The 27,790-nt window shown below is 38.2% G+C and overlaps 1 protein-coding gene across 14 annotated transcripts in view; it reads left to right on the forward strand.

Moving 5' to 3' along the window:
* Positions 1 to 27,790, forward strand: part of PPFIA2 (PTPRF interacting protein alpha 2) — a 481,936-nt gene that overhangs the window by 303,633 nt on the left and 150,513 nt on the right. The gene's annotated exons all lie outside the window — the stretch shown is intronic.

Consider the following 27,790-nt stretch of genomic DNA (forward strand, 5'->3'; position numbering starts at 1 on the left):
GAAGCCTAGCTTGGAGAATTTTGAGCATTACTTTGAATTTGAATTTGAGAGAGTTGTATTGGCCCCTAAATTTTCAGTGTAGAAAATTTGAGACCTCACTTTTACTAAACAAAATCAGAGGATTTCTGTAGCACTTCTCTATTCCCATTTCACTTTGGCAGGGAAGGACAATGGATCTCAAATGTTGAGAAATTTGGAAGTTCCAAATAAATGAGCTACGGTGATACTAAAAGGAAATATGTAGACAGAAAGTTTGCATGAAGTTCTTTAATCTGTTTTGTGTGTGTATGTCAATGTGTGTGTAATTATTAATTTGACTGCTCATAATTTTACTTTTTAAAACCTTGGTAGCAGAAAACATCACAAGTGTGATCAGCTTATATTTGCCATATACTATTGGCATATCTTAAGATATTTGCCATATCTTAACATTTAGGGCTGCTGAAACAAGCTACTGTAGACTGGGTGGCTTAAACAACCATTTATTTCTCACAGTTCTCAATGCTACCTAATCAGAGATCAAGAGTTCATAAGTTTGGTGTCTGATAAGAATTTGCTTCTGGGTTCATCGATGGTGCCTTCTCTGGAAGAATGAATGAGAGAGACCTCTAGAGTCTCCTTTGTAAGGGCACTAAATCCCACTAATGTGGACTCCACCTTCATGGCTTAATCATCTCCCAGAGGGTTTACCTTCTATAACCATCACATTGGGGGTTTGGATTCAAGGTATGGATTTGGGAAGGGGGAAGGGTGGATATAAGCCTTCAATCCTTTAACACCATTACCAGCATTTAGCCAAACTTCAAAGTCCAGGGACTCAGTCATTCATAAGACTGGCCTCACTTTTGACACCAACTCCAAGTTTATGGAGTTCGCGAGGAAGACTCACAGGACTCACTGGATGCTATTACATTTACCTCTATGGCTTATTCCAGGGAAATGATACAGCTCAAAATTAACCAAGGAAGGAAGTCCATAGGACAGAGTCTGGGAGGGTTTCAAATGCTAAATTTTCATTGTCCCCAGTATACATTACCCTCCTAGAGCTGATGTGAGATAATTCTCCAAGCTGGGAAGTTCACTCAAGCTTTGACTCTCCAGAGTTTTGATTGAATTTTATTTTACTTATTACATAAGCAAAATTGATAGTTTGATTATCCATGTGGTTGATCTCAGACTTCAGGTCAAGACACAAGCCCTCCTAAATCATATTGTTGGTCTTACTGACATTATCAGTCCTGATTTAAGACTGTTAAGTGTGACCAACCCCATCCTATGATCCTCTGTAATTAGATAATTAGACCTCATTCTAAATGAAGACATTCCTATCAAGTTTGATGCAGATTACCTCCAAAAGCTATAGGAAGAGGCCTGATCTCTCTTCAGGCAGAGCCAAATTCTTCACTACACACTAGAGATCATCTTAACTGTCTATCCTAACTGAAGATTTTTTTAAGGAATGATTAGTGTTGATAATATCTCCTTATTTAATAACATGCTCATAAAGCCAATATGTTATTTTCCACTCAGAAAATACTGAGATTGGGAGATAAGGAGGGAGAGAAACCTGTAAGTGGAATCAAAGTATGTGTTGAGAAAGTTTTATAAAACCAATTAACAAGAAACTGAGAGGGACAGAGAGAGAGAGAAAGAGAGGGAGGGAGAAAAGCCTGGAAAGGAGTGGAGAAAGAAAATATAATTTTATTAAGATAAAACTGCAATACAGTTATAGTGTCAGAAATATTTTAGGGGAGCCTACTATTTGGGGGCACTGGACTGGGTCAAGCACTTAAGTGCTCTGTTTTAATGCACTTCCAGGAAATTTCTCTGATTTACCCTCCTCACATTCAGGTTTGTGGAACTCCACATTATGAGATAATTGCTGCTATTAACAGTGAGCATTTATTGAGATCCTGCTAATGCCTCATCACTTTATAAGACAGCGTGTGGTGTCACAATTTTAAAGAGGCAAAAAACATGGTTCTAAAGCATAAAGTAACTCGCCTAAAATACACAGCTAGTAAATATTTGAGCAACTGTTCTTTCTTTGAGTCTATTCATTTCTTCACATCTCTACCTTTTAAAACTTTTCACAAGGTAGTGATTAATTCCCACTGATTCCTAGAGAAATAGCTATTTTCTATCCAAGGAATTGGATGGGTTTGCACCCTTGCTGATATTTCTGTTGTATCAAGAACAAAATGACTAGGTGAGGAAAATAAGTTAATATTTCAATGTGAGAAAAAGAGAAACCCACTGATATCCTTTTAAAAAGTATTCTTTCTAACACATAGAAGCCTCTCACACAGAGGAAGAACAGAAAGGCTGTTCACCCTAGCGCACTAGTTCTCAATCTTGAGTGAACACCAGCCTCACCTGTAGGGCTTTTGAAAAATACAAGCACAGCCAGAAATTCTGATTCATTGTTAGCATGAAGCCTGACTATCTACACTTAAAAATTAAATAGTGTAATTCTGATTTGAGAAGTAGAGTAGGGAGGGATATAGTAGAGAAAAACTATAGGAGACAGACATAGGTTTGACTCAGTCTGCCGATTACAAAATGTGGCTTTTACAAATATTATCACTTTATAGAAAAGGAAGAAGTCACAGAGAAGGGAAATAAGGTCATACTGTCAGAAAGTGGTAGACCCAGAATTCTACTTCATAGTTCATGATCTAAATAAGTACTCTTCAGAATCTACTGGACAGCTACCAAGTACTGTTTGTGGTCTTGAGGACATACCGGTGACCAAGTAAGAAGTAACTAACTCCCTGCTCTCAAAGAGCTGATGTTAGAAATTTATAAATCTAAAATTAAGTTTAGGTAGAGAAAGATTCTATAAAGCAAATTACACAGAGCTATGAATAGAAAGCATTGCAAATATCATCTACACTTATTTTTAGTTTTTTTCTACATTCTCTCAGTTCTTACATTTGTAATGTTAACTAATGTCATCTAAAATATTCCTATTTAGACACAAGTTTAGCAAAGAGTATGTGGGAAAAAAACTCCACTTCATCAAATAATTCCTTTTCAGGGATAATTTATTCTGTGTTTCTACTGATTTAAATGAAATTAGAAATAATGTATGAAAGTGAATAGAAGGCATAAGTCTAAAAATCAGGAAGTAGAGTTATAATTCTGGTCTTTCCTAAGTTCACTTGAATAGTTTTTAAAAAAAGAGATGGACATGAGCTGCTACACCAAGGATCAGCAGACTTCTCATTAAGGACCAGCTTGTAAATATTTGAGGTTCTGTGGGCTGGAAGCTCTTTATCACAGCTTCTTTATCATTACAGAGCAAAAGCAATCAGACAATTATGTAAATAAATAAGCTTAGCCCTATTCCAATAAAAATGTATTTATGGACAGTAGAAAGTTGATTTCTTTTCATTTTTATGTATCACAAAGTATTATCCTTGTTTTGATATTTTGTAACCATTCAAATATGTGAAAACCATTTTTAACTTGCGGGCCTGACAAAAATAGGCAGCATGAAGGCTGTAGTTGGCCACCCCCACAATACATGGTCACATGGGTCACGTCCCGAGGCTTACTCTGTCACTGCCCTCAGCAGTCTTTCACTGGGCTGCTGCCTCTGCCTGCCATACAGTGATAGACAGGAAAAAACCCTCTGCACCTGAAGACTTCATATGCATTGGTCCTCAAACAAAAGGGGTTTAATATTCCACCCTTGTTGGAATATTAAAATATTAATTTTAATTTAATATTAAAATAATGAAACCCACTGAAAGAATATTAAGATGCAGATTCATTAAAATGGGATCTGCATTTAATTGATTTATTTGTTTTACACTGTTATTTATTTTTAAATTTATTTTTTATTAATTCATTTTTATTGCAGTATAGTTGCTTCACAATGATGTGTTAGCTTCTACTGGACAGCAAAATGAATCAGCCATACATATACATGTATCCCCTTCGTTTTAGATTTCCCTCCCATTTAGGATACCACAGTGCATTAAGTAGAGTTCAGATATCATATATTAAAATGGATGCGTGGAATCTAGAAAAATGGTTAAAGAAGCATGATGATGATGTTGAACTGCTAAGAATCTTGATCTAAATATAACATAAATATAGGACATAAAACCTATAAACTGCAGATTGCAACACAGTGAGATATATATCACAATAAAGAAGAGACAAAAATATGAAATGTTCTATGAAAAGTGGGTAGTAAAGAGCAGTTAGAAGTTAGTGTTGGCAAGCAGAGAGAAAGTAGCAAGTGTTGTACAAAACCCTCCTTCTGGATAGATTATTCAGCTGAGTGCTGTACATATATTCTGCCCTGGCCAATTACAAGAAAGGCAAGGCCTGAGCACACTCGAAACAGGAGCTGTAATCTCCACCCGGGGGAATTTATTTTCCCGCTGAATAGTTCTGTTCTTTGCTAGTTCTTGACTGCAGGCAATTTCCTTATAACCTGTTTCTCTCAATTGCATGCGTGCTGAGTCATTTCAGTCATGTCCAACTCTTTGCTACCACACAGACTATAGCCTGCCAGGCTCCTCTGCCCATGGGATTCTCCAGGCAAGAATACTGGAGTGGGTTGCCATGCCCACCTGCACCTCTTATGTCTCCTGCATTAGAAGTAGGATTCTTTACCACTAGCGCTACCTGGGAATCCCAATACCTCAATTCTAATAGAATACTCCTCATCAGGTTATCAAGAGGTTTAAATGAGTTAATACACTTTTGACTGAAAATAAATGCCAAATATGAGAGTTATGCGTGAAGTTTTATTTGGGGCAAAATGAAGACTATAGCTTGGGAGACAGCATTTCAGGTAGCTCTGAGAAACAGCTCCAAAGAGTCAAGGGGAAAGTCGGAACATGTGTGATTTTTGTGAAGGGGGAGTCCATGCAATCCAGCACGTGTTTTTTGCAGAAGGTTATTGCTAGTCATGAAGGATTTTAGTGCTTTTCTAGATATGAGGAAATGTGAGAATTGAGCTCATAAAATCTTCCCCTGAAAATATCTAACTATCTGAAGACCTGTTCTGCCAGTTTTTCTCAGAGTGCCTCACTCCTGATCTCCACCCTGAACTCTTTTCAGGCGATGGTGAAGCCAACACCTCCTGGAGCTCACACCTTGCAGATTGCAAGTGCCAATGGCAAGTGCCAATTTGTGGGTGACACACATAGGGTGCTTAAAACTGTGCTGGGCATGTAGTATTTTTCAGTAAATATTATTGTTATTGATGTTGACATTGATCTTTTCAGCCATGATATTGTTGGACTTCTGTTTAATAAGACGATTGAATTGGGACCTGGAGAGTTGGAGTGTATGTCCACAGTGGGACTGACCAGCTGGCAATTATTGAGTATGGGACGTGATTTATCGTTCACTCTCTGTAAATATCATTTTCTTCATCTATTAAAAAAAGGTATAAAGACCACATAAGTTCTGGACACTTCCCATTTTGACATTTTATAAAATGTACACATTTTAAAGTCACATAAATACAAAATTAAAATGCATGCTGCTGCTGCTAAGTCGCTTCAGTCATGTCTGACTCTGTGCGACCCCATAGACAGTAGCGCAGCAGGCTCCCCTGTCCCTGGGATTCTCCAGGCAAGAACACTGGAGTGGGGTGCCATTTCCTTCTCCAATGCATGAAAGTGAAAATTGAAAGTGAAGTCGATCTGTCGTGTCCAACTCGCAGTGACCCCAGGGACTGCAGCCCACCAGGCTCCTCTGTCCATGGGATTTTCCAGGCAAGAGTACTGGAGTGGGTTGCCATTGCCTTCTCCAAAATGCATGCCAATGAATATAACACAAGATTATTACTGTTAGAACCCAATTAAATGGCTTGCTTTAAAAGGAATTGTTGAGAATAGTGGGTTTAGTATACTTCTTTTGGGATTTCCAAGGAAGGAACTAAATGGATAAATCCTTTTTATTACCCTGGCTTGCTTTTTTTTATATGCAAGAAATACTAATGGATACTGTTTCTGCCTTCTACATTTTTTCAAGTACTTTCAAGCACTTTGAAATGCTTTTCTTTGCCTGAAGACTCCTTTCCTTAGCATATCAGAGCTAAAAGGAATTGTTCCAAGACATAGCTTGTAATTTTATCACTTGTGCCCTGATTGGAGGGAAAAAAAGCAACTGTGTTCTTAATAGTGTTAGCCCTGCCTGGATGAAAAAAGTGAAAAGGTCATTTCTCATGGTGCTGGAAGGATAGTATAGTCCATCTCCAAAGAGATTAATTTTTTTCATATTCTTGTTGGCCATTTTGATTTCTTAAGCATTGTTGAGGTATAGCTGGTATATAAAAAGTGCACTTTAAAGTATGCATTTTGATAAGTTTGGATATATGCATACACCCATTGATAGCATCACCACAATCAAAGTACTCAACTTATATATCACCTCCAAAAATTCCTCTCGGTTCTTTTTTAGGTTTTGTTTTGTTTTTATTTTTGCTTTTGTCATAAGAACACTTAGATGAGATCTATCCTCCATTAAAATTTTTTGAAGGAAACAATTAAGCTGATACAGACCAACTTTATTTAACACCCCATGAAATAGTCTGTTTTCAAATAACTGCAAAATGAGATGGAAGGCAAAAATGTTTTATAAGATAAAGGGTAAAGAACAAGTAATAGAGAACATCCGATTGGCTGGGGCCACATTTGTCACCTTGATAGGGGTGGAAAGGCCCAGGGTTGGCTTGGCATTTGCATTGGCTGATCAGACATGCTACTTTTCTGGTCAAGCAAAGCATTTACAAGGACACAAAAGTTACCTAAGTTCTGGTGTGCTGAAGTGGCCTCATCTTGGACCTACGAAGTTATTTCAATACCTAACATATTTTAAAGTGCCCAATATCATAGCATTGACTGTAGGCCCTATGTAGTGCAGCGGATCTCTAGAAATGATTCATCTTGCATAACTGAAACTTCATACCTATCAAGCAGCAACTTCCCATTCTCCCCTACCCTCAAAGCCCAGAAAGTCCCAATATGTTGTCTGATCTCTGAAGCAGAATCCAAGCCTGGTCAGTACTCAGATCGCAGGGATGAATTTTAATGTGGTCTTTTCAAATATTTGTTGATGGAAATATAGCATGTTTGGATTACTAAAACAGAATGTTCATTCTAAAACATCCCAAATTTCCTAACAGCAGATGGGCTGCACTTGAATAAACAGATGACAGAGATGTGATTAATATTATGTAGACTTACCTTGATTAATTTAATAATCAGTATTTGCTTGATGAATTTTAATACTGCTTAATATACATGAAATAACTAAAGAAGCTTTTATTCATGTCAGCATAATTCATAAAAAATGTTGAGAGTGTTGAAGACAGAGACTCTTAAGCCTCAGAGTGTACTTGCTACTGCATGAGTGCATCATGTAGGGACTCATTGGACTGTTCAATTTCTGGTGACCTTCTCAGCATAACTTGGTCTCCTTATTTTGCCCTCTTTTTTATTTCTTTGGAGGAGGAAGGATAATTCCTTCAGTCATTCCGCTGCTTTGGCTGAAGCCCAGACCAAATTAGCATATTTTGATACTTCTGACTTTACAGAATAATGGTCCTTAGGGGAAGTGATTGGGGCGAGTATGAGAAAGGAAGCCTTGTTCTGTGTCAAGAAGTATTGATACTTTATCGTAATCAACACCTTTAGTAAGTCCTATTTGCTTTTTTTCATTGTGACACAAGAGTTGAAAGGTAAACTGAGGCAGATTAAAAATTTGTAAGAGTTTATTTGAAAACAAATTAACTCAAATCAAGCAATGTCAAACCAGGCATGCATGATCAGGAGTGCTCCGCCACAGGAGAGCCTCAGATACAGTGCAGAAATAAAGAAGAGAAATTACAGTATTCAATTGATGATAGCTTAAAAAATAAAGCCTGGTTGGCTGTCCGTGGTTGGTTAGCCTAAGCATTTCGATTTTGTAACCTTGAGGCATTACAGGCTTAAATTTTGGTTTACTTCTATAGGTTGCCCTGGCATTAAAGCCACCTCAACTTACTGGTCTCCTTTTCTAATTAAACAGACACCAGTTTATTTGTAAATAGAATTCTGTTGTCCTCTTTGGGCAGGGAAAGTTGTCAGCAATGGCATCTTCCTGGGTGATAGACATTGTAATGTATTTTTTCCACGACATTTGAAACCTTCAACTAAGTAGCTGCCAACATTCTCAGCACTCAAGCCCAAATTATGGCTCTACATGAGGTCTTGCCCTTCTCAACGTCTTTGTGTACGTCAATGAATATTTTCCACCTGTCCTCATTTATTTATTTGCTTATTTGTATTTTCAATGGAGGTTTGCTTTCAATGAAAACTATTTTTTTCCAATGTGTGTTTTCCTATTTACTGATACTTTTGGAAAACTCTTTTAGGACTTAATGTTTGCTTTTGTTCTCTGGGCTAATTCTTGTACTTTATCACACTAGCGGTTTCCTCGGTCATTTTTATTCCTATTCTTTCATCTTTTCCCATTCTTAGCTGCTAATCTACTACAATAGCTGTACAATGCCTTAACAATATCCACTAATTCTGTCCAATTTAAGTAGTTTGTATTTTCTGAAGCCATTTATATGCTTCTAATGAAAATGCTGGCATTTGATTTTACTGTCATTTTAAATATCAGACAACAATTTGAATAGTGGAAATAAATAAAAATAAAGAATAACCAAGTATCCAAAAATGTAATGACTCAAATACCGATTAGATGAACAGAATAGAGATTCATTTGATAGGGAGTTGAATTTATATTAGAATTATATATCAATTGCTATATTAAAAATATAGCTATTTTGAATGCTATAGTTAATGTTGGAGATGGAGATTATAGTCATCCACCATAAGCAAACATCTGAATTTTGTTGCTATTGCTACTGTTGTCTTAAACTTAAAACTAAAAATAACAGTTTTCCAGGCTTCTTATTTTAAGAATTGGTCTTAAAATGTTTAATATTATTTTTAAAAGAATTTTTTCATTAAAAACTAAATAAGCTTAGACTCCATGGTCAGACAGAGTTTCCTGTTTTTAGAGATAAGCCAAATCAGTTCAGATATAAAATTTGGAAGCAGTCAAAATTCATGTACTGTTCATATACTATATTTTTCATCAAAAGATCACCAGAAGCTTTGATGTGCATTTAAATTAATGGAGAAGGGAAAGGCTACCCAGTTCAGTATTCTGGCCTAGTGAATTCCATGGACTATATAGTCAATGGGGTAGTGAAGAGTTGGACACAACTGAACAAAATTATAGTTCCTAGTCAATTCATCTAATGGGTGTTGGGGAGGTTCGTCAGTCAAAATGGAAGAATTTTTTTTTTTTTTAAAAGATGTATAGTGTGTTCTCATTCATTCAATAAATGTTTGTTGACTGAACAGAGATAGAGCAGTGGTAAAAATTCTAAGCAACCACCAACTTAAACTATACTTCTCCCTTCCAAGCTATTCAGTCATTCATTAGAATAAATAGATTCACTCATTAAATTATTAATTAACTATTTTTTGAACTTGACAAGAGGTGAATCCTCACAATGTAAACCACTGATTCTCATCTCAAAACAATTTGATCATTCAATGAACCAGTTCTGTTATACAGGTCTTTAATCTGTCCATTCTCACTGACAGACGTTGAAAGTGAGTATTACACATGAACTAATCGAACCACATTGAACTACATGAAGTTCCTTTACACTGGTTTTAATATGCTTCAGTGATGCTTTTAAATCTCACATCCAAAAGCCAGAGTTGGAAAGTGAAATTGCTATTGGCTTAGTGTCCCTAGTTTTATTTTGAATAAGTGTCTCAATCTTTTTGGTTTCCCAATTAATATATAACAACACAAATCTAAACTGTGTGTCTGGAGAGTTGCATAAATATAAACTGTAAATCCCTACTGCTCTACTAGTTTCTTATCTTTGTTTTTTGTTGTTGCAATATCAGTGTAATCTAAGCAGAGAATTCAGCTAAATTAGAATAAGTTATTTGTGCAGAAGCAAATTATGTGCTTGGTGTAGTGAGACTTCTCTAAGTCTCACTCTTGGAATTGTTAATTGAGTTTGGAGTAAAAATAGATGAAAAGAATCTTGCTAATTAGATGTGGGCACTGTCTGGAAGTTGTTGTTGAATAGGTAAAGGCAAATATGAATTTAAAAGCATCAGAATGAAAACCCCTAGAGACTTAGCATGAGGATGGTAGACATGATTTATTTTTAAAAGTTTGGAAAGTTTTCAACATAAAATGAAATACCTGTGCCACAGAAGAGCTATAAATAAAAATGATAAATAATGTAAACAGCATGATTTTTATTCCAAAAAATAATTGAAGACAAATTTTGTGTCTGAATTGTTTGACAAATCAAGGCAGGTAAATTCCCCTGCCATCAGACCACAGAACTGTAGTCCTGACCTAGATAAATATTTGGATTGTGTATACAGTGAATGAGTTCATTAATTTTCAAAAGGCATTGTACATAATACTTAAAAACCATCCCTTTTAAAGGTATCATACCTGGATTGGAAACCTGTCTCTGTCATATCCTTTTCTACAGACTTGAAATATATTACTTATTCCCCTTATGTTAGTTTCCTTATTTGTGAAATAAAAATAATACCAAATATATAAGGTTCCTGGGAAGATTAAATGAAATAATGTAAGTGCATATGAATTGCTTTGCATATAAAAGGTGAAAGTGAAGTTGCTCAGTCATGTCCAACTCTTTGCAACCCCATGGACTGTAACCTACCAGGCTCCTCTGTCCATGGGATTCTCCAGGAAAGAATACTGGAGTGTGTTGCCATTTCCTCCTCCAGGTGATCCTCCCGACCCAGGGATCGAACCCAGGTCTCCCGCATTGCAGGCAGACGCTTTACCTTCTGAGCCACCAGGGATATGTGGCATATAATTAATTTTCAACATTTAGCAACTGTTATTATTGTTAGCAGTTCTTAATTAGAAATTTAATTTCTAAACTCCTATTTCTTATCCTCCCTCATTCAACTTCAGGGAAACATCCTGTGCATTAACATTCTCAAAAACATGAGGAAAAGGGGGGAAAGTGACAATTACTTTACATTGCTTTTCTGTGTCCAATTTAAGAATTTTTTGTCACAAATAAATTCCTAGATACCCTTGGAATTCCACATTGCATCTAATGTAAATCTCTTCTAAATCTAAAGCATTTAAGCAGTGTGTGCTTGAGTGCACCTGAATCACATTACCTAGGTTACAATACAATTGTAAATGTTTCTTAATGTTTTAAGACACAATGCCATTTCCTATTGCTTTGTATTTATATAATATTTCTTATAGACGTTCCATAAACTGCCCTTCCATGATCCTATTCCGACCCTCCTGTGTGGTTGCCTGTGCTATCTGCTTTGTCTGCCCCCTCACACTGAGACTTGTGAATACAAGACTATGGCAATATTTCTTGTTCTTTTCTTTCTTTATTTACCCAGTGAGCTCTTCCATGCTCAGGGTGCCTTATTTAACCTCGAATCATGTAATATGAACATTTGGGAAGACTTCAAATTCATATGGTCTTTAATGTGGATAACTAATTTTCTTCTCTATATATACATTCTCGAGTATTTTTCCAACCCCCCATAGGTGTTTTCCATTCATACAGTCTGCTGTCATTCAACACTCCATAAATATTTCTAGAGTGCTCTCTACTTGTCAACAAGTTTACTAAGAACTGGGAATAAACAATCAGATGCAGTTTCTGGTCTCAAGAAACTCAGTGTCAAAATGGGCAGTCAGAAAAAAAATAGCCAGCCAGTCATGCTGAAAAGTGATAATTTGTAGGATATGATTTACTAGGATATGCTAAGGAATTATGTAATTTAAATCACTGGAGTGCCACCCATCTCAAAGTGAGTGACATAATAGTTCAGTCAGCTCAGTTGAGTCATGTCTGACTCTTTGCGACCCCATGAACTGCGGCATGCCTCACTGTCCAACAACCAACTCCCAAAACTCGTGTCCATAGAGTCGGTGATGCCATCCAACCATCTCATCCTCTGTCATCCCCTTCTCCTCCTGCCTTCAACCTTTCCCAGCATCAAGGTCTTTTCCAGTGAGTCAGTTCTTCGCAGCAGGTAGCCAAAGTATTGGAGTTTCAGCTTCAACATCAGTTCTTCCAATGAATATTCAGGACTGATTTCCTTTGGGATGGACTGGTTGGATCTCCTTGCAGTCGAAAGGACTATCAAGAATCTTCTCCAACACCACAGTTCAAAAGCATCTATTCTTTGGAGCTCAGCTTTCTTTATAGTCCAACTCTCACATCCATACATGACTACTAGAAAAACCATAGCCTTGACTAGACGGACTTTTGTTGGCAAAGTAATATCTCTGCTTTTTAATATGCTGTTAGGTTGGTCATCACTTTCCTTCCAAGGAATAAGCATCTTTTAATTTCATGGCTGCAGTCACCATCTGCAGTGATTTTGGAGCCCAGAAATATAAAGTCAGCCACTGTTTCCACTGTTTCCCCATTGTTTTGCCATGAAGTGATGGGACCGGATACCATGATCTTAGTTTTCTGCATGTTAAGCTTTAAGCCAAATTTTTCACTCTCCTCTTTCACTTTCATCAACAGGCCCTTTAGTTCTTCTTTATTTTCTGCCATAAGGGTGGTGTCATCTGCCTATTTGAGGTTATTGGTATTTCTCCCGGCAGTCTTGATTATAGCTTGTGCTTCATCCAGCCCGGCATTTAGCACGATGTACTCTGCATATAAGTTAAATAAGCAGGGTGACAATGTACAGCCTTGACGTACCCTATCCTGATTTGGAACCAGTCTGTTGTTCCATGTCCAGTTCTAACTGTTGCTTCCTGACCTGCATACAGATTTCTCAGGAGGCAGGTCAGGTGGTCTGGTATTCCCATCTCTTTCAGAATTTTGTACAGTTTGTTGTGATCCACATAGTCAAAGGCTTTGGCATAGTCAATAAAGCAGAAATAGATGTTTTTCTGGAACTCTGTTGCTTTTTTGATGCCCCAACGGATGTTGACAATTTGTTCTCTGGTTCCTCTGCCTTTTCTAAAACCAGCTTGAACATCTGGAAGTTCACAGTTCATGTACTGTTGAAGCCTAGCGTGAATAATTTTGAGCATTACTTTGCTAGCATGTGCGATGAGTGCAGTTGTTCAGTAGTTTGAGCATTCTTTGCCTTTCTTTGGGATTGCAATGGAAACTGCCCTTTTCCAGTCCTGTGGCCACTGCTGAGTTTTCCAAATTTGCTGGCATATTGAGTGCAGCACTTTCACAGCATCATCTTTTAGGATTTGAAATAGCTCAACTGCAATTCCATCACCTCCACTAGCTTTGTTCATAGTGATGTTTCCTAAGGCCCCCTTGGCTTCATATTCCAGGATGTCTGGCTCTAGGTGAATGATCACACCATTGTGGTTATCTGGGTTGTAAAGATCTGTTCGCTGCCTCTTAATATCTTCTGCTTCTGTTAAGTCCATACCATTTCTGTCCTTTATTCTGTCCATCTTTGCATGAAAAGTTCCCTTGGTGTCTCGAATTTTCTTGAAGAGATCTCTAGTCTTTCCCATTCTATTGTTTTCCTCTATTTTTTTGCATTGATCAATGAGGAAGGCTTTCTTATCTTTCCTTGTTATTCTCTGGAACTCTGCATTCAAATTGGTATACCTTTCATTTTCTCCTTTGCCTTTCACTTCTCTTCTTTTCTCAGCTATTTGTAAGGCCTCCTCAGACAAGCATTTTGCCGTTTTTGCATTTCTTTTTCTTGGGGATGATCTTGATGACTGCCTCTTGTAAAATGTCACAAATCTCCATCCATAGTTCTTCAGGCACTTTGTCTATCTGATCTAATCCTTTGAATCTATTTGTCACTTCCACTGTGTAATCATAAGGGATTTGATTTAGGTCATACCTTAATGATCTAGAGGTTTTCCCTAATTTCTTCAATTTAAGTCTGAATTTGGCAGTAAGGAGTTCATGATCTGAGCCACAGTCAGCTCCCAGCCTTGTTTTTGCTGACTGTATAGAGCTTCTCCATCTTTGGCTGCAAAGAATATAATCAATCTGACTTTAGTGTTGACCATCTGGTGATGTCCATGTGTAGTCTTCTCTTGTGTTGTTGGAAGAGGGTGTTTGCTATGACCAATGCGTTCTCTTGGCAAAACTCTGTTAGCCTTTGCCCTACTTCATTCTGTATTCTAAGGCCAAATTTCCCTGTTACTCCAGGTATTTCTTGACTTCCTACTTTTGCATTCCATTCCCCTATAATGAAAAGGACATCTTTTTTGGGTGTTAGTTTTAGAAGGTCTTGTAGGTCTTCATAGAGCTGTTCAACTTCACCTTTTCAGCATTACTGGTCAGGGCATAGACTTGGATTACTGTGATATTGAATGGTTTGCCTTGGAAACGAACAGAGATCATTCTGTCATTTTTGAGATTGCATCCAAGTACTGCAGTTGGACTCTCTTGTTGACTATAATAGCTAATTCCTAAAAGATTTTGAGAGGCAGTTAAGGAGGAAAGGTGTGTAAGAAAAACTCTCTTCTTCCTCCTGTGATTCTCCTTTACTCTCACTCTGCTGTCATACTCAACAATACTTCTGACACCAACACTTCCCCTACCAAGCAATCCACTGCAACACTGGCAGGATGTCCTAGAGTTTAACTCAGTTCTGACACTGCCAACAGTTCTGATACTGGAGGTAGCATCAGATCCTACAGGTTAAGGACTCAGTTCTGCCAGACCACTCCCAGCCTCCTTCAGAAGCCAGTTGCAAGTCCAATTTGTCATCTGTACTTCTGGCTGATTGGGTACAAATCAGAGACTCCCACTAACCCCTCCTTGGGTTCAATTAATTTGTTAGAGCAGTTCATGGAAAACATTTACCTACATTTATGTCCACCTGATGCAAAGAACCAGCTCATCGGATGCTAGCATCCAACACCTAGATGCTGGGAAAGACTGAAGGCAAAAGGGGAAGTGGGCAGCAGAGGATGAGATGGTTAGATATCATCACTGACTCAATGGACATGAATTTGAGCAAACCCTAGGAGCTAGTCAAGGATGGGAGAGCCTGGAGTGCTGCAGTCCATGGGGTTGCAAAGAGTCAGACAAGACTTAGCAACTTAGCAACAAAAACATAATAATAAAGGATGCAGATCAACAACCAGATGAAAGGATGCATAATGAGGTCTGGGAGGGTCCTGAGTTCAGGAGCTTCTGTCCCTGTGGGGTTGGGATGCATCACCTCCCATCATGTGGATATGTGCACCAACCTGGAAATGCCCAAATCCCTGTAGTTTTGGGAATTTTATGAAAGCTCCATTACATAGGTATGATCAATCGTTTATTGAATGAATAGTTAGTCATTGATTCATTTCCCTGTTCCCTGTCTGGAGAATGGGTAGACCTAAAATTCCAAACTTGTAATAATGACTTAATCCTTCTGGTGATGAGCCCCCCTCCAGGAGTGCACCCAGAATCCCCCATTAGAAGAAAAGATGCTCTGAATGAGTACTGTTATCACTGTGGAATTTACAAGAGTTTTAGGATCTCTATGTGTGAGCATTCCAAATGCGTATAAAAGCACACAGCCAAGGTGGCATTTTGAGTGTGTATGACTGCAAGTCCTTCATCAGCTAGAACATGAAGTATGAATAAGAAGACAAAGGTGATCCTCATTATTATGTTATGAATATTTACATAATAAACACTTAATGTACATCATATTTGACTACGAACTTGACATTACAAACACACTAAAACATAGGTATTATTATCCCTCATTTTACAGCAGAGGAACATGACCTTGAGATGAAGAAACTTGTACAAAGTCAGACAACCTTTTCTCCCAATTAAAAGTAAATTAAAAATGAAAAAAAAAAATAGAGTCAGAAACCAGTAACAACTAGAAGGGCCAGGATTCCTCCTAGGCCTTTTAAGAATATTTAAGAACTCTATGCTTCCAGGAATCACCTCCCAAATAAGCTACTTGTGTGCAATTATTTGTCTTAGGGTCTGCTTTCAAGAAATCTTGAACTTGGAAAGAAAAGATACTATAGGTGAAAAGATGATGTAAAGAAGCAACTTTATATAATGTGTTAAGCACAGTTTTTGGCACATTTTAAGAGTTCATGAGATTATTGGTATTTGTTGCTGTTGTCTTATTCTTTCTTTCTGTTTCTTTCCTTTACTAGAATGTAAGTTTCTTGAGAGAAGGACTTTTTTCCCAGTGGGGTCTCATGCTTAGAACAGTGATCAATGAATATTTGTTCAATGAATGAATTAATATAGTTTCAACACTTGAGAAATCCCAAAATGTGAGAGTATAGAGATATGCAATAGACTCTATTATTTTCTTCCAAATCACCTTTCTCTTAAGAATCACATGTTTCTGTGCACTTCCTGACAGCTGAAGTTTCCAAGACACCAATTTTCAGTGATCTTTTGAAGGTATCAGTTTTCAAGATGTCAACTTGCACCTATCTTTTGAAGAAGACATCTTACATCATATGAACTCACTAAAACATTTTTATGAATCTCAAGTTTTTGTTTTCAATAATGATTTTCATTTTCTGAACCCTCTGCCTGAGAAGTTTTTCTCCCAGACAGCCACATTGCTTCCTGTCTCTCATTCAGGTTCATACTCAGAAAACACCTAATTCCTAATTAAACTGTACCTCATCGCATCCCTCCCTTGCTTTAATTTTCCCTTTACAATTATCACCATTTAAAAATGTATTCCACTTATTTTTGTTTACAGTTTCCCTCAGCCAACAAGAATGAATTAAAGGGTTTCTGCCTTTCCCCCCCAATAATTTTCTTAATACCTGATACATCATCAGTGAAATATCAACGAATATTTGTGAAGTGAATGAATGTCTCCAGGCCATCAAGGAAAACTGTTTTTCAAAGAAAGAGGATAGAAGAAAATCTGTTGTAAAGCATGCTAGGATCCTTGAAATAGTTTTTGGGTCCTTTAATGGACCGAAACCTGGTGGCCCAGAGTCGACAATAAGAAAGTGAAAGAAGGAAAGAGGCTAGTATTCCCTTGGGTTACACAGCCAGCCTTCGCGCTCCAGGGAATCAGCCAGAAATAGAGAGAGAGAAAGACACTGGGACCCAAGCTCTGATGGAACAAGAGTGCTTTATTGAATTCTAAGAGTATATATATACCAGTAGCTTCTTTAGATAAAGATCAAGAGGCCAGACTTTACAAGTTTACCAAGGAAGCAAGGAGCAATAGAGGCCATAGGGCCAAAAGGCGATCCATATCAAAAGAGGGTCGTAAATAGTTACTTTTCACCATATGGAGAAACTAACGAAGGAAATGCATGGATTCCTCAGCCCCAGGAGAGGCTTGCCTCTCCTCTTAATTCCTGAACATTCAGGAATTAATAAGGAACAGAGGATTCCTGACAGATCCAAAACAGCAGACAGGAAGCCTCCTGTTAAATGTTTCCTGACAATTCCCCCTATTTTATTATACTTGTGATAAAGGTCCTGACCAAATGAGTTTGGTTTGTATTAACAAACCTTATAGAAAGGCAATGATAAACAAAAAATATAATTACCAAGACAATCACCAAAGTTACAGTTACAGCCCCAATGCTGTGGGTAATACTTTGAAACCATCTTAGTGGGTCTAACCCAGACAATTGATCAGCGAGCTGTTTAGCTAAAGTTTCCAAATTAGTGGAAGAGGGCAGACATTTAGAAAAAGTTTCAAAGATTTCCTTTTGCAGTAGTTGTACATTCAGAGAGGTATTATCATGTAAATGAAATTTGATTTGTTCCCAGTTGTAGGTACTATGATTGAAATGAACAGGAGTAACACCAAATTGGCAATTAATTCAAATTACAGAACGTAAAGTCTTATTAAATTGTAAATTTTCTATGGCTATAACAAAAGGAAGTGGGACACGGGCATGTATAAAATATGACTGATTATAGCGAAAGAAATAGTTACTGTGACCACGACTGGTCTCTGTGAAATGTTCGGTCCAAGTCCCAAGTTCTATGGTGCTGGCAGCAAGTTTCCAGATGTCCCATTGTTTAGGCCCACTCTGTTTATCGAGGATGATTCTAGGACGAGGGGATGTCATTCCACCATCAAGCCAGCCAAGAAGTCCTTTGTCATGGTAATGTTTCATCATAGTGTTAGTAACCTTTTAAGCCACTTAAGTAGCATAATACATAATGTTTTTTGTTCTTTCCCTAACTCTTTCCCTAAAGTTTCAATAGTGTAAACATGGCTCACAGTAAATAATCCAAGCAATGTCCACATAATTTCCCTGAGCCCAGGCACAATGCAAGGACTTCATAGCCCACAGAAATGTTAATTAGTTTTTCCTCCTCCCCAGGGTGTGAGGGCTCTTTCACGTTTCTGGGAGGGGGCATATGGGTGGAGTCATTGGTTGATAGCCTCAGTCCTTTCTCTGTCCATTTTATGACCTGCAATTAAGGGGGGGGGTTGGGTAAGTAAGCCCAGGTAAGTCTGATTAGTTAATCAGGCTGGAGCAGGGGTCGCAGGCCAGCATAGTGATAGGAAGGATTTCAGAACTCCGAGGCATTCTCTGTTGAGAAACCAGATTTTTAGCTTAATTAATAAGGGTTTTTATTTGTCCCCAAGAGGGGAGGTCATAAGGTTGACGCCTTAAGCACCACCACCGAGGTCGGTGCTTCCTGGAGATCTTTAGAGCCAACATGCCCTGTATTGCAATTTCTTCCTCCTGGGGTTCTTGTTGTTTCATTTCCATTTTGAATGCCGGGGGCCCCCTTGGGTTGAATTTTCCGAGGAGGAAGCCATGTGAGTTTGTTGGCTCCATCTGGGGAAATATAAGCATATCCCTTTCCCTGTAAGATTAATTTCCCAGATTTCCATTGTTTATTGAACCCATCTTGATACCAAATGGGCAGAGGAAGAGAAATGTCCTTCAATTCCTCGAAATGTCTTTCTGCTTTTGCTAAGATATCTCCCTGTAGTAAGTTTAAAAAATTTAAAACAAAGCTGTATTAACAATAGTTATAGGTTTACAAAATATTTTATGTTGGAACCTAGTAAAGTCTGCTTTAGATAAGGAAGACAGTAGTGTTCCTGTGTATTCCCCCCTCTTTAATTTTTTTATTTGTAATTTTAGTGTGTGATATGTTTGTTTGACTATATCTTGTGTCTGTGGATTATAAGGAATACCTTTAATATGTTTAATAGAAAAAGATTGTAAAAATTGTTTAAAGTGTAGTTCGAAAAAGAGTTGTTGAATAATAGGTTGATTGGAGTTTATGGTGGAGGTTTTTATATTTTTTAATACAAAAATTGAATATATAGAATCAGAGACTATATTAATGTGGTAAGGATGTAGGTAAATAACTTGAATAAGAGCATATAATTCATTTTGTTGAGCAGAATGAAATTTAGTATAAAAGACTTTATATTTTTTAAGAGACCAGAATGAAGCTTTGGTGTTTTTAGCTTTATCTATATAGAAAACCTTAGCTTGTGGTATAGGCTGTGAGCTGATAATGTGGGAAGTAATAAACTTAGTATTTTTGAAGAAATTTCACAGCTTACCAGAAGGATAATGAAGTGAAATTTCTCCAAAATATTCCAGAAAAGCTATTTGGAAATCAGTAGAAGTTTGTAATGTATTTTCAAATTGAGACTTATTGATAGGTATTACAATTTTATGAGGATCAGAGCCAATTAGAGTTTTAGTCTTATTTCTATCACTGATAATGACTAGAGCAATTAAATCAAGGTAGGGTGTAAGTGACTTTATTTTCCTAAAACCGGTATAGATCCATTTTATTGGGTGATTTTCTTGGGCAAGAAGTTCTGTGGGAGAATGGAGTGGGGAGTATAAATAATTTTAGAGGTAAATCTAGTTTGATGTGAGTAACAGATTGTTTTTATAATTTATTTTGCACTAAATAGAGTTCCTCTTGTGCCTCTTGAGAAAGTGAACGAGGGCTATTTAAATCAGGATCTCCTTTTAAAGTATTAAATAGGTTATTCAGTTGATAATTAGCAATGCCTAAAGAAGGTCTAATCCAATTTATACCACCTAAGAGCTTTTGAAAATCATTTAAGGTTAATAATTTATCAGTATGGATCTGAGTTAGTTGGGGAGTAATATGTTGTCTATTAACAACAAACCCTAAGTAATGGTAAGGTGTAGAGGTATATTAAAAAAGCAGTCTTGCAAATCAATAATAATAATGTGCTGATTTTGAGGAATAGTGGTAGGTGATGGGATTCCTGGTTGTAATGCACCCATAGGTTCATAGATGTATTAACTTTTCTAAGATCTGTTAGGAGACGCCATTTATTAGATTTCTTTTTTATAATAGAATAGGAGAGTTCCAAGGAGAACAAGATTTTTCAATAGGTTTTAATTTTAGTTGTGTATCTATAAGTTTTTTAGCCGCCTGTAATTGTTCTTTCGTGAGGGGCCACTGCTCTGTCTAAATAGGCTCGTCATTCTTCCAAGTTATTTTAATAATTGTATTATTTGTTAAATGAGCAGTGGCCCCTAGGGAAAATGTGAAATGTATATCTGAGTTTGTCATTGCATAAGTAAGTCCCTTCCTGTTAGATTAAGGGGTGCATCTATCACATAAGGTCTTAATGTTGCAGGTTGGCCTTCTGGTCCCTCACATGGGTAAATTTGAGTGCTCTGATAAACCTCTTGTACTGAGAAATCCCTGTAATTTGGCAAGAAATTTTTTGTATAGGCCAGGATTTGGGCCATAGATGTTTGGAAATAATAGTAATATCAGATCCAGTGTCGAGGAGACCAGAAAACCTTTTACCATTAATTTTGATATTTATATTTGGTTGGGAAAATTCAGATACCAATGATGTACATAAGGACTGTTTTTGATCTGTACTGTCGAATCTGCCCATCCGTACATTATTAGAGGAGTTAATAGAAATGTAAGGTAGAAGGAGTCAATTTTGTCTCCCTTTTTGAATGGCCATAAAATCTGAGATAACATCATAATTTGAATTTCTCCTTTATAATCTGAATCAATTACTCCAGGGTGAACAGTAATCCCTTTAGAAGTCAAACTAGATCGGCCAAGTAAAAGACTGAAGGTTTGTGGGGGCAGGGGCCCAAAAGGTCTGGTAGGTATTCTAGAGGGTAGAGGAGCTTGAGGGTAAAGGAGAAAGTCATCTAGGGCTGGTATATCAATGGCAGCAGTGCCAGATGTTGAGGGTTTGAGGGAAAAGATGGAATTTGCCCCTGGTTTTTGTTGAAGGGGACCTGGGGGTTCCCCTGCTTGGAGTTTCCCAGAATAGGTTTTCCTTCATTGTAAAATTTAGATTTACAATCTTTGGCCTAATGTATTTCTCTACGGCAGGGGGGGCAGACTTCTGGAGGTTTTTTATTAGCTTTCTTTGGGCAGTCCCTTTTTAAATGGTTTTTATCTCTACATGTAAAGCATCCTTCATTTTTCCTATTAAAGCAAGCAGTCATTGTCTCAGCTAGCATTTGCATTTTTTGAGTTTCTGATGTTAGATTGCGACAAGCCTTCAAATAATCAATAATAGTCCTTGTCTCATGAATTGGGGCTATAGCCTTTTGACATTTCTGATTTGCATTTTCATAAGCAAGTAATTTCTCTAGTTGCTTTTTAGCTTCTTTTTCAATTACAGTACGGGAAATAGCAGTTTCTAATCTAGCTATAAGAAAGGCAATGCCAAAGAATGCTCAAACTACCACACAATTGCACTCATCTCACACGCTGGTAAAGTAATGCTCAAAATTCTCCAAGCCAGGCTTCAACAGTACGTGAACCGAGAACTTCCAGATGTTCAAGCTAGTTTTAGAAAAGGCTGAGGAACCAGAGATCATATTGCCAATATCCGCTGGATCATCCAAAAAGCAAGAGAGTTCCAGAAAAACATCTATTTCTGCTTTATTGACTATGCCAAAGCCTTCGACTGTGTGGATCACAATAAACTGTGGAAAATTCTTCAAGAGATGGAATACCAGACCACCTGACCTGCCTCTTGAGAAACCTTTGCAGGTCAGGAAGCAATAGTTAGAACTGGACATGGAACAACAGAGATGGTTCCAAATAGGGAAGGAGTATGTCAAGGCTGTATATTGTCACCCTGCTTATTTAACTTATATGCAGAGTACATCATGAGAAACGCTGGTCCGGAAGAAGCACAAGCTGGAATCAAGATTGCCGGGAGAAATATTAATAACCTCAGATATGCAGATGACACCACCCTTACGGCAGAAAGTAAGACGAACTAAAAAGCCTCTTGATTGAAAGTGAAGGAGGAGAAGTGAAAAAATTGGCTTAAAGCTAACATTCAGAAAACTAAGATCATGGCATCTGGTCGCTCACTTCATGGAAATAGATGGGGAGACAGTGGAAACAGTGTCAGACTTTATTTTTGGGGCCCAAAATCACTGCAGATGGTGATTGCAGCCATGAAATTAAAAGACGCTTATTCCTTGGAAGGAAATTATGACCAACCTAGATAGCCTATTAAAAAGCAGAGACATTACTTTGCCAACAAAGGTCATCTAGTCAAGGCTATGGTTTTTCCAGTGGTCATGTATGGGATGTGAGAGTTGGACTGTGAAGAAGCTGGACTAAAAAATTGATGCTTTTGAACTGTGGTGTTGGAGAAGACTCTTGAGAGTCCCTTGGACTGCAAGGAGATCCAACCAGTCCATCCTAAAGGAGATCAGTCCTGGGTGTTCATTGGAAGGACTGATGCTGAAGCTGAAACTCCAATACTTTGGCCACCTGATGCGAAGAGTTGACTCATTGGAAAAGACCCTGATGCTGGGAGGGATTGGGGGCAGGAGGAGAAGGGGACGACAGAGGATGAGATGTCTGGATGGCATCACCAACTTGATGGGCATGAGTTTGAGTAAACTCTGGGAGTTGGTGATGGACAGGGAGGCCTGGCATGCTGCGATTCATGCGGTCGCAAAGAGTCGGACACGACTGAGCAACTGAACTGAACTGAACTGAACTGAACTGAACTGAATCTAGCTAAAAAATCAGCATAAGTTTCATTAGGTCCTTATAATATTTTAGTGTAACTACCTGTAGGTTTTTTTGTTTTTTTTTTTTTTGTGGAGTAATTTTATCTCAAGCTTTGAAGGCCACTGTTTTTAATTGTCCACGCAACAAAGGAGGGCATTGTATTTGAGCTTTTATAGTGTCAAATTGTCTGGTGTCAGGTAACATTTCAAAAGTAATTTGGTTTTGGGGAGTGCCAGCTCGAGTTTTTTGTTAGCATGATCTCTGGCTATATCTTGAAACCACATTGTCCATTGAATATATTCTCCTGGTTTAAGGAGAGCTTTTATTAAAATTTGCCAATCATAGGGAATAAAGGTTCCAATAGAAGATGCCATAGCATTTAGAATCTTTCTCGTAAAAGGTGAATGTGGGCCATACATAGTTACAGCTTTTTTCATTTGTTGCATGTGAAAAAAGTTAATACCTTCATATTGAGGTATTGTCTGCCCTTGATTGTCAGCATTTCTTAAAACTGGAAAAGCGGAGAGACCATCGGCTTCAGAGACTTGCGATTGCAAAGCTAGCAATTCAGAGAGCCTCTGTCGAGATGGAGGTAGATTATTGTTATTCAGAAAGGTGTTGTCAGTTTTAATGTTAAAAGGTGTCTTAAGGGAGTCCTTGCCAGAATCATTAGGTTCTATCAAGGGAGAGACTTTGGGATTTGTGCCCACTGGCAGGGGAAGAGCTCTGGAGCAACCAGGGCAGGGTTAGTAGGAAAATTCTGAAATGTCTTATGTTGTTTTAATTGGGCCTTTTGTAAGGCTTCATCATCCTATTCATATTCATGTATAAGTGTTGTGCCTGTTGTCGAGTATCAGGAGGGCTAGAATTACCTTGAAATGGCAGAATCATGGCTTTAATGAGAGCCCATAGGGGCCAGAAATCTATTGGAATATTTTTTCTCTGTCTGGTGGCTCATTCAACATTCTCTTTGACCTGATGCCAAATTTCTAAATCAAAACTACCTTCATCAGGGAACCAAGGGTTACATTCAACCACTGTCTGAAGGGAAGCCTCTATTTCCTGGCGCAAAACTGAAAGTCCCTGAACTTTAAATAGGTGATGAAGTAGAGTAGAAAAGTGAGGGGGCCTCCCAACCGATTGACCCGTCTTAGTACTTACCAGCCTCAATAGGCCCTGGGGTCACTCCGTCTGAATCTGCCACGTGTACCAGGTTCCTGTTCGGGCGCCACATGTTGGGGTCCTTTAATGGACTGGAACCTGGTGGTCTGGAGTCAACGATAAGAAAGTGAAAGAAGGAAAAAGGCTAGTATTCCCTGGGTTATGCAGCCGGCCTTCGCGCTCCAGGGAATCAGCCAGAGAGAGAGAGAGAGAGAGAGAGAAATGACACAGGGACCCAAGCTCTGAAGGAACAAGGGTGCTTTATTGAATTCTGTAAGAGTATATATACCAATAGCTTCTTTAGATAAAGATCAAGAGACCAGACTTTACAAGTTTACCAAGGAAGCAAGGAGCAATAGAGGCCATAAGGCCAAAAGGCGATCCATATCAAAAGAGGGTCGTAAATAGTTACTTTTCACCGTATGGAAAAACTAATGAAGGAAATGCATGGATTCCTCAGTCCAAGGAGAGGCTTGGCTCTCCTCTTAATTCCTGAATATTCAGGAATTAATAAGGAACAGAGGATTCATGACAGATCCAAAACAACACACAGGAAGCCTCCTGTTAAATGTTTCCTGACAAAATAGTCTGATAGAAATAAAGGAATGAGCACTGGGTAATTTTCTTAACTGGAAGATAGGCCACCAAGACCACCCATAGTCCACTGTGTGAGATCAGAGCTTCTCAGAGATTGATAAGGGCCAAAAGCAACCCGACAGAGGCAAAGGTTAAAAGAAAAAATAATAATAATAATTTGGAAGGTTGCCTTGGAAATATAATGGATTTGGGAGTGCCTAGAAGCAGAGTCAGGCTGTCAGAAGCTTAATAACCTATCAAGAAACACAAAGAAGGGTCAAGGCACACACCAATAAGCTGAAGAGCAAGAATCACACAGATGCCTGAGTTTTAGTTGAAATACTTTAGCTTTCTGAGTCACCTGTCATTTTTTATCTTCTTCCAGATATGTTTTTCCCCAGGAATATTAAACAGCCTGCAGCACTAGGAACACAAAGAGCTCATGCTCTTCTGGCTACTGAAAAGTTGTCTTCTACTGCCTCACTCATAAATTCTTAGTCATTTTTCCAAATCCCCATTTATATATTGAATGTGTTGTGTTGCCTTCCATGTTCCCTGTTATATTTGCAAGGACACTTCTAGTTGCAAGTGACAGAAAATCAATACAAAGTTTAAGCACAAAGACAAAATTGAGGGCTCATTTTATGGAGATGCCAGGGATAAAATTGATTTAAGAATGGCTAAAACCAGCAGTAGACGTCATTCATCAGGGCTCCATCATTTCTACCTGCTTCTCTTTGAGGAGGAACTGATGGCAAACAATGCTCTGATCATATCCCACTAGCCTACCTTTTATACTAGAAAGAGGCTCTTACCCTATAATTCTGCCAGAAGCTTCTCTCAAGGAAGCTGCTGACTTAGATCACGCGCTCCCCATCTGCCATGGGCTTTGGCTGCTGGACTGACAATGTCTCTAGGATTAGAGTGTGTGCTAAGTTGCTTCAGTCAAGTCCAACTCTTTGCAGCCCCAGACACCTCTGTCCATGGTATTCTCCAGGCAAGAATACTGCAGTGGGTTTCCAGGCCCTCCTTCAGGGGATCTTCTCCACCCAGGCTTCGAACCAGCATCTCTTACATCTCCTGCATCAATAGGCAGGTTCTTTACCTCTAGCGCCACCTGGGATGTCCAGGATGAGAGCTGAGAAGGAAAATTCCCCAGTGAAAATGTAAGATGTCATCACCAAGAGAAATATGAATGAATTCTGGGCATTTAAAAACAAATGTCAACAAACACTTGACAAATCATGGTTTATCAGTTAAAATGGTTGTGGAAAGACTCTTGACCAGAGTGTCATGGGCCTTCAGTGGATTGATATGCATAAAAATACATGCAAAGTTCTGCCTACAGGTGGATCTCTCCAGGGAGGGGTCCATAACTTTAATGAAGTACAGGGGAGCCCAGGGTGGGCAGACAACAGTACTTGGAAAAGAAATGCTTCCTACCCACCCCCACCCACTGTTAATTTCCCCTGACTTAACAGAGCCCAAATGCAAAGCCATGTAAGACAATGTGATAGCGTAAAAAACCGAAAGATAAGGACTTTTATTTGATTCCGTAGTTCTCATCAAATTCTCTTTGTCTCAGTTAAATCACTTGCTAAATGTGGATCGTAAGACCTAATTTGCAGATGAAAATAGTTTAACATGGTGGGTTCCCAGTACATTCTTGCAGTTACATAGCAACTGAGTAAGCAATAGAGACTCCCCAGGAATGATTCCTCTTACCCACCACGCCACCCTTCTTGTAGTAGGTTTAGCAGTTTAGCAATGAGGGATTCAGTCCTGCTTTGGGATTCCAGACAAGTCGCTTCAGCCCTCCCCTTAAGAGCATCCACTGTCAGTACAGCCCAGAGAATCAGTCACTTTTCATTCCACTTGCTATTTGTAAAATACTTCCCAAGCCACCTTCTGCATTCGTTTGTGAAGCCAGCCGGAAGAATTTCCTAAAGAGGTCTATGCTACCTTCAGCTACAGATTTCTAGGTGACCTTCTCTGCCCCTTTGAACACACACAGAAGAGCGAGCCCAACCCTCAAAATAGTATTCACAGGAGAGAACCTCTCACCTTCCCCAGTGTGAAAGGAAGGATCAAGCTTATTAACACCTACAATTAAATCAGAGGCTGAAGCTTTGCTTTCAGAACTGCTCAGGATAATTTGTTGTTAGGCAAAAATAGAACAGAATATAACCATATTAAAATGATAGAGAATATAGAGGATTTTGCATCTGTTCTCCAGTTTCAGAAATTTAATTTGTGAGATTGATGTTTTTTTAGAAAAAGCAGAGTTTGCATGTTAGTGGCTGAAAAGTTTGTCTTTCTTGGAATTGTCATGGGTATATGTTATGAAAAACTGAAAGTTTGCAATTTTTAACATAGTGGCACAAGCATATTGACATAAGTTTTCTATATGAATTTGACATTTTGACTTTTTTAGTTAAGGTCATTAATTCATCCTTTCACTGAGTCATTTCAGTAAATGTTTACAGATGAACACTTTATTTTAGGCACTAGGGTATATTTGATATTTATCTGAATTACTATAAGAATGGAAGTTATTCTGTAAAGTGAGAAATTTTTTTAAAAGGTCTCTCTTCACTTCTAAGTAAATTAAATAATGGAAGGAAATGCAAAGAATTTTTAAATTTGTTGTTACCTTTGCCTTAACATTATTTGTTAAGTCATGGATGTTATCTGTGATTCCCGGTAGCTCAGATGATAAATAATCTGCCTGCAATGTAGGAGGCTCTAGTCCGATCCTTGAGTCAGGAAGATCCCCTGGAGAAGGGAATGGTTACCCACTCCAGTATTCTTTCTTGGAGAATTCCATGGACAGAGGAACCTAGTGGTCTATAGTCTATAGAGTTGCAAAGAGCTGGACATGACTGAGTGACTTACACTGGTGCTGGTTGTTGCCTTAGTGAGATCTCAATATACAAGTCTTTAATTTTTAAAATTTCGTAATAAAGTTTTATTATGTACTGATAGTAGTATAGTATTATTGCTTTCTGCAAGAGACAAGATGTTAAGAAT

The sequence above is a fragment of the Cervus canadensis genome, chromosome 25, assembly GCF_019320065.1.
Source record: "Cervus canadensis isolate Bull #8, Minnesota chromosome 25, ASM1932006v1, whole genome shotgun sequence".
Classification (NCBI taxonomy): domain Eukaryota; kingdom Metazoa; phylum Chordata; class Mammalia; order Artiodactyla; family Cervidae; genus Cervus; species Cervus canadensis.